Source organism: Tenrec ecaudatus, chromosome 2 (genome assembly GCF_050624435.1).
Source record: "Tenrec ecaudatus isolate mTenEca1 chromosome 2, mTenEca1.hap1, whole genome shotgun sequence".
In the NCBI taxonomy this organism is placed as follows: Eukaryota; Metazoa; Chordata; class Mammalia; order Afrosoricida; family Tenrecidae; genus Tenrec; species Tenrec ecaudatus.
The window spans coordinates 14,557,788-14,568,429 of NC_134531.1; positions in this window are offsets into that span (position 1 = coordinate 14,557,788).

Here is a 10,642-nt window from a genome sequence, read left to right on the forward strand (position 1 = left end):
AGTATCTGACCCTGGGTTTGGAGCGATGCATAGGTGTCCAGCAACGTTTTCCTTGGAAGTGGCAGAAAATTCCTTCTTCATTAGTCTGTCCTTAGTTGGTCTAATTTAAGTGGCCCTGCTGCCATTTGAAATGACATCACTTCCAGCATCACAGCAGCACACAGACAACCACAGTGCAACAAATTGACACGGCAAACTATGGATAACCTTGGGAAGAATGGGAATTCTAGAACATTCCATTGTGCTCGTGCAGAACTTCTACATGAATCAAGAGGGAGTTGTGCAAACTGCACATCAAGGGAAGCTGAATGGTTTGAAGTCAGGAAAGGTGTACAACAGGGTTATAGCCTCCCACAACACTTGTTTACTCTGTGTGTTGAGCAAATCCTCAGAGGAGTGGATTATGAAGAAGCATGTGGCCTCATGATGGGAGGAAGGCTTATAAACAGCATGCGATATGCAGATGACACAACTTGTGCAGAGCTGATGACAGTGAGTACAGGCAAGAAAGAAATGTTCTAAAGTTGATTGTGGAGATGATTGCACAGCTCTAATATTTTTGGCAGCTTGAACGGTAGGTTATTGAAATATATGCCAATAAGACTCTTGAATAGTTGAAATAAAATACTAAGTGCCATTCATTGGGCACCCTCAAGGCAAAGGATGCAAACCAATGTCCAGCCACTGCCACTTCTGTACTCATGGGATGGTAGCCATCGGCTTCTTCTCACACTAGGGACTTTCAGTCTTAAGTCTAAGGCCAAAGATGAGTTAGAAGTGAAACCTAATTCACTTCGTGGGTTTCCAAACCGAGTCCTTCTGGCATGGCCCAGGGAGGTTGTTGTGCGGCTCAAAAGGACAGAGTATAAACCCAGTAGTCTATACCATGCAGCCTGGGCCTCCAACGTCTAGATAATATCTACCTCAAACGTGTTCCATTAGAAACAATGTACCAGGAATTGTCGCACCTTAGGTTCTATGTAATTTATTCAACTTTCAATGTCACTTAGTATGCAGTACCATTGAGACTCTGATCTGCTTTACAAAGCAAGTGGTTGAATTAGGCTATTGCTCATTTTTCTAACAAGACATATTGTGATTAGGTGCAACCCCTGTGTAAACAGAACAAAGCAGGGTCCAGTCCCGTGCCCTCCTTGCCGTCACCGTGTCTGAGCCATTGCTGGGCTCACTGTCAACACCGTGATCTGATTGAGGGTCTGCCTCTGGGGTTGACCCTCTACTTCACCAGCACAAGATGTCTTTCTCCAGGAACTGGAAACCTGGGAAATGTTCAAAGTCTCTCCCTCCTCATTTCTGAGAAGTAGTCTGGCTGTACTTCCTCCAAGAGAGATTTGTTAATTCTTCTGGTGGTCCACGGTAGAGTCAACATCCTTCACCAATACCATAACTCACAGGCATCGATTCTCCTTCAGTTTCCTTATGCGCTGCCCATGTATGTTTTTCATGTATCTGAAACTACGGAAAAGACCATGGCTTGAGTGAGCATTGATGAAGTGCCACAGTCGACCTGATTGCAGACTCAAGCTGCAGGACACCCTTGACAACGTCAGTCATGTCCCCCCATCATGACATGTAAGACCTATCCAACCACTGTGGGAAGAGTGAGAGCCCAATACTTACTCACCGTGGCAATCAAATCGGGGGAGAGTTTATCATTTCCACGCAATGTATCACTAAGCGCGACATAAAGAAAGAAAATGCATGTGCTCTGTTAGTTCCCAGTCCACAACAAGGAACTTGTGGCTGCTTGCTAAGAGTCTCAAATATTGAACTGTGGGACATCTTGTTTCCACTGCAGATCTCCTGAGATTCCAAATCACCTATTCCTGCCGCCTCCATTGCTACTCTCAGAGTTGATGATGCCAGTCATCATGGAGATGTGTGCAGGCGCTCTGGGCTGGGAAGCCATTGTTTCAAGTGGCTTATGGAAGGGCAGAGCTGCTCAGCAGACACTCTGAAGGCCATTCAGAGGACTGAGAGTGTGCACGTTAAGTTCTCACTTCTGAACTAACCTGGAGACATCGAGAGACTAGATGGGGAGCGCTGGTGTGCATGGCTTAGGCCCTGTTGCTAGAGCTTCGTTAAGGCTTTAAATCCTTACCCACAAATGCAGCGACTGGAGGCCGATCATGAAGAAGACGGTTCTAATGGACAGAAGTCCTAACAGGTCACAGCGAATGGTGACCTTCACCACCTCGTGTGACGCTGTGCATGACATCCTTTTGATGAGAAAGTTGCTTTTCTAAGTGGGCGTGCTTTCAAATGTCAGTCCACGGGTTAGGTGTCCCACAGGTAGTGTAGCTTGCAAATTAAGGCACAGGACAAGCAAGACAGCCGCACACTGGTCCGATGATCAAAGAGCAAGAGACAAGAAAGGCGAGACTCACCTCCCCAGGACTTTCCCCTGCAGGGCTCCCTGCTGTCTCCTCCGGGAATCAAGCCCCAAGCCCTGCTCTTCTGTCCATGTCAAAGGGGGTGTCTGGAGTGGTCTGCACTGTGCCCTCCCCACTCGAGGAGAAGATGAGCCCTGGTGGTGGAAGGTGCTTGGCTGTGACGGATCCTGAGGAGAAGACTGACGTAGCTAAGCCTCCAGAATGGGGAGCAGTGAGGACACAGGGGGGCTACGCTCTTATGCTCTGTAAGTCTGAAAGGGGTACGCCATGATCACTGCTTGAACAAAGTCTTTGAGTTCCTGATGTGTGTTGTCATCATGCCCCACCCACCCCACACTCTGCTCGAAAGCTGGGAACCTCTGGGTGCGGGGGTCATTCTATTCTCACCTCCTGTCAGGAGTCACCGAGGGCCTGCCTGGGTGCTCCTGGCATGATCCTCAGGGTGCTGTTCATTGTGTCCCTCCTGTGTCCACCTCCAAGGTGACCAGGAGGCAGCCCTGGTCTTGCAGGAAGCCTGTGCAAAGCAAACTATCAGCGCGCACACTGGAGAAGCTCGGGCAGCAGCTGGTGCCTGCCAACCTGGGGGGCAACCGCTCCTTCCTCTGGCCCTTCCTGGGGTCCTACAGGGCCTTCTCCACCACCCGGGAGGTCCTGAGAATGCTCCTCCTCAGGGGAGGGCCTGGCCCTGCCTCACCCCCTGTGGACACTTGTACCTCCTGGCCATGAGCCTTGGGGATTACCTTTCGCTTCTCTGACCCTCTGGTTGCGCCTCTGAAAACTGGGGATGGTGAAATCCACCTGGGGGCGCTGCACACAGCTAACCCGGAGCCTGGCTCTGCAGGAAAGGCTACTGAAGGGACTGGGAAGGGTCACCTTGGTCATTTCCCCTTCCTGGTTGAAGGTCCACCTCCCTTCCCAGGGACTCCATGACCTGGACCCATGCCATTGAGCTATTTGGTCAGGGAGTGTGAGAGTCTAGTTCTTGTGCTCTTGTCCTTGATGGGGCCAAAGGAGGAATCCTTGGGGACTGGGAAAGGGCCTACATGCCTCTCAGATATGGAGGAAGGTGCTGTCTGAGTTCATTCACCCAGGAAATCCATGTTGCTGGGTTAGAGGTCTGTGTTGAACAGATAGAAATGTCTCAGAGCGTTTTTCCGGCTGTCATCTTTCTAGAAGCAGGTGCCACGTCTTTTTCCCAAGGGGTGAATGGGTAGGTCCCCCTGGCCAATCTTTGATTTTTCTAACTCAATGTTCCCATTAGGGCTTCTCAATAAATATACATGTAAGAAAGGCACGGGACAGGAGTAGAACTCTTCTAAGAACCAAATGCCATCTGGGAACACAGTGAACACAATCCCTGCCCTCCTGGGCCTGCAGTCTAGTCCAGCAGCCGGACAGAAACAGCAGACAGGGGAAGTGGGCAGGCCCAGCATTCAATGTGATGCCCTCCTGCCCCCTCCAGGTGTGGCTGCTTCCTTCCCTATGCTGGGGGGGGGGGGTCTCTGGAGCCCAGGACCGACTGAAAGAGTGAGCAAGCGGGCTTTGTTTGAGAAGGAGGGGCTCTTGCCTCTATAGGTGGGGGGGGGGGTGCAGGGTGAGACAGTCACAGGGACTTTGGTGGAGAGAGCAGGCCAATCCCAGACTCCCCACCCTGATTCTCCCTGGAGGAAGGAATTCAGGGCTTCCTCGGGAAGGAGAGAAAAAAGCAGAGAGAGCTGGATGCAGCCAGAGTATCCTGGGGAGCAAAGGGGATTTGGGGGGCCTAAGAACTACTCTGAAGAGAACCCATCCCCCAAAGTGCCCTCCAGGTTCCGCTTGACCTCCCAGATCCCAGATCCCTGACGGGCACACTAGGACTTGTGGGTGGTTCAGCACATTGAGACTGGGGGACTGGGTCCCTCACTGGGGATACCAGCATCCTGGGGAAGATGGGACCCGGGACCCACCTGCACTGAGAAAGTGAGGAGAGCCTCCGGAGGCCATGGACAGGGCAAAGAAGGAAGACAGGATCCCATTCTCTTTCAGGTGCCAGGTATCCACAGAGCACCTACTGTGTGCCAGGCCTGCAGTGAACTGACTCTCTCTCTCTCTCTCTCTCTCTCTCTCTCTCTCTCTCTCTCTCTCTCTCTCTCTCTCTCTCTCTCTCTCACACACACACACACACACACACACACACACGTCCCTGCCCAGGGGTTTCCTTCCAGTGGGAAGGGAAGGGCATCGGACCGGGCAGGTATTTCTGGTCATGGTGCTGGTTAGATCATTGAATGAAAGCTACCTGCTGGCCTCCTACTTGGTGACCACCTTGTCCCGGCCAGGGCAGCCAGGGAAGGCTAGGGTAGGAGGGAGGGTTTGGCCCCCAGAAGTACAGGACAACCAGAGAAAGATAAGGTGGTAGGGGTTGACCCCCAGAAGTGCAGGGCAGGCAGAGGGGCCCAGTCCCTTCAGGGGGGCTGTGGGTGGGCAGTGTGGAAGGAAAGGCAGATCCCTCCTGCTGCTGTGCTCTCGCCCACCTCAGGCCACCACCTACATCCTGACCATCGGGTTAGAGAAGGACTGGGAGGGTGTCCAGGGCCCTCTAGGCTTCATCTCCCTGAAGGTGCTGACCAACTGGGTGCAGCTGACCATGCCAAACTTCCATCTGGCACGCCAAGCCAGACAGCTCCTCTCCCGGCTGGAGCACCCGGAGCCCAGGGCGCCAGAGTCAGAGGGTGAGAGGACGGGGTGGGTGCACGTGAGCCCGAGTGCTAGGCATGGCTGGGCTGCACAGGGACACGGGGACCGGACGCTGCTGTGGGCTGAGCTCAGAGGGACCGCAGACCTCCTACGGGCACGTGGAGTGCGGACTGGGAAAGTCCCTGGGGAGGAGCTCTTGGGGTTGGGCTTGTGGCCGGGAGACCCTGCTGTCCTTCGGAAAGTCACAAGAAAAGGACGGCGTGCGAGTGAACTCTTCTCCTCCTGCTTCCCCAGGCAGGACATCCCGTCAGGAGCCATTCCCAGACTCGCCTGGAGATCTCCCTGCACAGCCCACTCCAGCGCCAGCAGCAGAGAGATCCTTCCGGAATCCACCTCAGATTCACGTCCACCCTCAGCTGCAGATCACACACCGGCCTTGTCTTCAGAACCCTGTCCCGACCTCCCTCCATCCTCTCTCCCAGAATCCACTCTGGAGGCGGAGCCTCACAACGCCTACCCTGCTAGCTAGGAGAGGACAGGAGGCAGGGATTTTCACAGCCCAGACGGTTCCTACCCCTTATGGGGAGGAGATTCCTTTGTCAGTTGGGCGATTTTGTTTCTTGTTCCACATTTACTTTCTTATGAACATAATGTTGAAGGTTAGGTTTAACACAAATAAAGTTTCACTTTCTATGTTCTCCCTTGGACGTTTCCTCTCAGCAGAACCTGTGCTCTGTGGCCCTTTGTTCTCAGTGTGTTGGAGGTTCACCCCAGGTGTCTCAGCCGTCAGTATCTCATTCCCTTTCATGGCCAGAGATGACCTCGCGATATGGACAGACCACATTCTGAGTACCCGTTGCTTTATTTGTGGATATCTGTGGTTTCCACTTTTTGACTCATCTGAACGGTGATGCTGTGAGCCTGCGTGTGATGCCTGTTGATCAGCAAATGCCAGGGAGCTGGCGAAGAGGTGGAAGGGAGGGTCGGAGTATGCCCCAGTGTGTGAGGGGGGTATGTGTGTGTGTGTGTGACAGTTTGGAGAGATCAAAAGGTGTGTAAGTGACGGGAGGTGAGGGCAGGGGGAGGCTGAGAGACCTCCCAGATGTGGGTTCAGGGCAAACAGGAGGAGTCAGGTAGCAACACTTGGTTGGTGATAGAGGCGCAGGGAGGAAGGAATGTGCTAAGCTCCTGTAAGAAGAGACACAGACCGAAGCCAGGGCATCATCCCCTGAGGTGGGCTATGATGCGTTGGGAGGGGCCAGGGCAGTCCTACCCCAGGGAGTGAAGAGAATGGAGGAGAAAGGACAGAGCACAGGAAGGCACAGGTGTTGAGGGAGCTAGAAGGGAGAAATTCAGTGAAGACACAGGTGGGGTCTATGTGGAGGAGCAAAGGACCAGGAAGAAGAGTTAGGCAGCAGGTGGGGGCTAAGGGAGGCCCAGGTGTGGAGAGTGAGGAAGTGGGAGGGTCTAGTGGCTGCCCATGCGTGGGCAAGGTGTGTGATCCTGTGGCCGGTCTCAGAGATACCATGGGGTTCATGTTGCATCCAAACACTTGGACACAAGGAGCCCTGGAGCCTTGGTGAGAAGCACAGTGCTTATGTGTTGGGAAGCTAAGCACAAGGTCAGCAGTTCAAAACCACCAGCCACTTTGCAGGAGAAAGATTTGGCTTTCTGCTTCTGGGGGGAAAGCAATGAGATGGATGGTTCTGGAAGGACTTGGGGGGAGGAGGAAGTGCAGGAAAGGAGCAGTGAGCAAACAATGCCATAGACAGGGGAACAACTAGGGAACCAAAATCAACAATCAGGAGGACTTTGAGATCCCCGTGGTGTTGAAGTAACAACAATCTAGCTGAGAGGAATAACTAAGAGGCAGAAGAAGGGTGAGCATGATAGTGGGGCAGGAGGAAGATAAAATGAAACTGAGGAAAGTACTAGGAAGCAATCTATGGATAGAGGTACAAACATAGGTGTGCACTTATGTAAATATATTAATTCGTGAAAATAGTGGTATCGGCCTACGTACATATATTTATATGGCATATATATATATATATATATAAATATATATGGCATATATTTATACGGCATGAAGAAGTGGATGGACTTTGGGCCTCTGCTCAAGTCCTCCCTCAATGCAAGAACACTTTGTTCTAACAACGTGGCATTCTGTGATGCTCACCCTCCCAACAAGATTGCTGAAGACAAAATGGGTGCACAAACAAATGTGGGGAAGAAAGCTGATGGTGCCCAACTATCAAAAGACATAGTGTCTGGGGTCTTAAAGGCATGAAGTTAAAATAAGCAGCCATTTACCAGAGACACAACAAGGCTACATAGAAGCACACCAACCTGTGTGATCATGAGGTCTCTACAGAATCAGGTAACAGGCACCAGAAGACCCAAAACAAACAAACAAACAAACAAAAAATATACTCTTGCAAATGAGAACGGTCAGAGCAGAGACCCAAAGACCATGTGTAGACAATAAGACATCCCCCTCACAGAAGGGTCACAAGGAAGGGATGAGTCAACCAGGACATAGGAGAGCACCGATGAAACATACAATATTCCTCTGGTCCCTTGAGGCTTCCTCACCACCACCTCCCTTCCACTATCATGCCTTTCAGCTCTGGCTAGACTGGAGCATGTATACTGGTATAGAATCCAAATCAGATAAACCCCTGAGGATCAGAATTGGGAGTAGCGATACCAGGAAGTTAAGGGAAGGAAGGGAGAAGAAGGGAGGAAGGGGAACTGATGGCAGTGATCAATGTATAACCACGACCTCCTGGGGGGTGAATAACAGAAACGTGGGCAAAGGGAGACAGCAGTCAGCGTGAGATATGGAAATAATAATAATAATTCATCATTTATCCAGGGGTCACCAAGGTGAGAGTTGGGGGGAGGGAGGGAAAGAAGAACTGATAGCATGGACTCAACTAGAAAGCAAATGTTTGGAAAATTATAATGGCAAATCATATGTACAAATATGCTTGATACAATTGATGTCTGGATTGTTATAAGAATGGAAAGAGCCCCTAGTAAAATGATTTTTTTTTAAAAGAAGGAAAGATCCACTTCATCCGATATACAAAGACAGATCCTTGCCTAACTGATGTTACACAGGAACCAGGCCTACCTGTTCTGACTTAGGCACAAATGCGACTTAAAGGCAGACGTAGTCATGTAACTTTTTGGTTATCGGGGGCTGCCTCTGTCCATGAAAAAGAAAAAAATTATAGTCTGTGTGCTGGCTCCTTAGGAACACTCCCTACCTTCCCTCGAAACAATAACAAAAGACACATGGTGGCCCCGTGGGCTAAGTGTTAGGCTGCTCCCTGTGAGGTCAGCAGTTTGAACCCACCAGCTGCTCTGAAGGCGATGAAGGAGGTGGCCTGCTTCTATAAAACATCGCCGCCTCTAACATCCAGGGGAGCAATTCCGCTTTGTCCTCCGGGGTCACAACAATTCTGAATCAACTTGGCAGCAGGGCATTTGGTGTTGGGATTATCTCTGATTATGAGGTCTCCAAGGTTGTCCCCTGGTGTGGCAGTGATGATTGGCTTTGTTGGAAAGTAAAGAATCATTAGGCTGGGTGAGCAGAAGCCAGGAAACGACAGTCTCCATAGGTGATGGCAACACTTCACTCCGCCGGAGGACACAGCACGGTGTAACAAAAAGCATTTCACACTTCTTATTCGCTTGAATTTTTATCTCCTTTTTCTGGGTCTGTAAATCTGTTGTTCACTCTCTCCTCCTTATTTTTACTCTCAATCTCCGTCCTCTTCCTCCATCTTACACCCATCCTTCGGCATGATACCCATAGATGGATAAGAGTGGAATTGAAGTTTATTTTTAGGTAATTGATACGCTTACCACACCAAGTTTACAGCTTCCGGCCTTAAGCTGCTAAGACAATTCTTTATTTCAAAGGAAAAAGCTAAAGCATCGACAGTCATTCTTCCACACAATGATATAGAGTATGTGAAGCTATTGGCCCTTGAGAGGATATGTTTACTTTTCCCTGGCATAAAAAGCCCGGGAGCTTAGCGTGCTGTTGTTGGAATGTATTGTCATGAGACATTTTGAAAGAGGAGGAAAAAAGTTACAGCACGTCAAGATGCTATTCTTCCACTCTATGCCTCAGCGCAGGCACCGGCTTCTGGGTCATCTCCAGGCTACCCTGGAACGAAGTGTGCAGGCATGCCTCTTTATACCCTGCCTCTCTTCGCTGTGTTTGCGGAAAGTTAGTGCGCATATGTGTCTTACAAATTTTTTAGAACGTTGTTTTTTTCTTTTTCTTAACAGTTTGACAGGCTGAGGCCCCCGTGAATTGAGCGCATCTCCCGGTGTCATGTTTCCAGCAGCCTGTGCCCACTTTGTGTCCCGGTGCCCCAGGTCGCTCATTCCCATCTACACTTCAGTCTTTCTCATCCTGCTGTGGGAGGGCTAGACAATGAAGCTGGCCCTTCTAGCGGTGTTTGCTTACATCATGAGCTGTCATTCTGGATCCTAGGCCTGTGGAGATAACGCCAGGGCGGGGGCCCTCTCCGTTACAGGATTAGGGTGGGAGGTATCTTTGGTCCTTTTGCTGGAGATGAACTTGTTTGCCACCGAAGACGTGACATCGGTTTCAGTTCTACTCCGCCTCCTCTTTTTCCAGCCACTCAGACCACTATTCCGGTGTGATGGATGAGGAATGTCAGAGGAGGGTCTTTCTGTTGGTTTGGTTTTTAAAGAAGCACACTGAATATATTTACAGAGCCCACCACAAGAAATGAAATCAACAACAATATCCCGTGAAGCCCTTTCTACATGTGGTTATTTTTCTCTCCCCATCCAACCTCCCTCGATCCCTTCTCAAGATCCTACCCTCCCCTCTCCCTGTTCCCACCCCAGTCCCTGGCCTCCTCACAGTTACCAAAGCCTTGTCTTTTGACGTCTAAACCATGTTTCTTTTTCTTTGTTTTTCTTTATAACAATGGTGTTATTCAATATTTATCTTTATAAGACTGACTAAGTTTGCTGAGCATAAGATTCTTTAGATGTGTCCAAGTATCGTGGTGTTTAAAAGAGTTGTCATTCTGTTTTATTGATGCATGACATTCTTCCGTATGAATGTAGAACATACCAGAGCTTGTTTCTTCTTCTACAATTACGGTTTTGTGTTGTTTCCATGTGTTGGCTATTGTAGAAATTTCAGCAGTAAACATAGGTGTGCATATGTCTATTCACGGTATGTTCTCGATTTCTTTAGGGTATATACCCAGTGAGAGATGGCTTGATCAAAGGTGCTTATATTTACATTTGTTTCCGGAAGTGCCATCCTGATTTCCATAATGGCTGTACAATTCTATAGGCTGGGGGATGTATCTTCAGACTGTACTTTTCTCGAGGGTGTGACTTACGTCACCATCCTTTGTTTCCTTGATGGAATGACCAGCTAAAAGGCTAACACTACACTCCTATCACAGCCATTCTTCCGGCTATGAGAGCCACCTTGGCCAGAGAGAGAAAACCCAGAAGCATCGAAACAGCACATTCCAGATCTC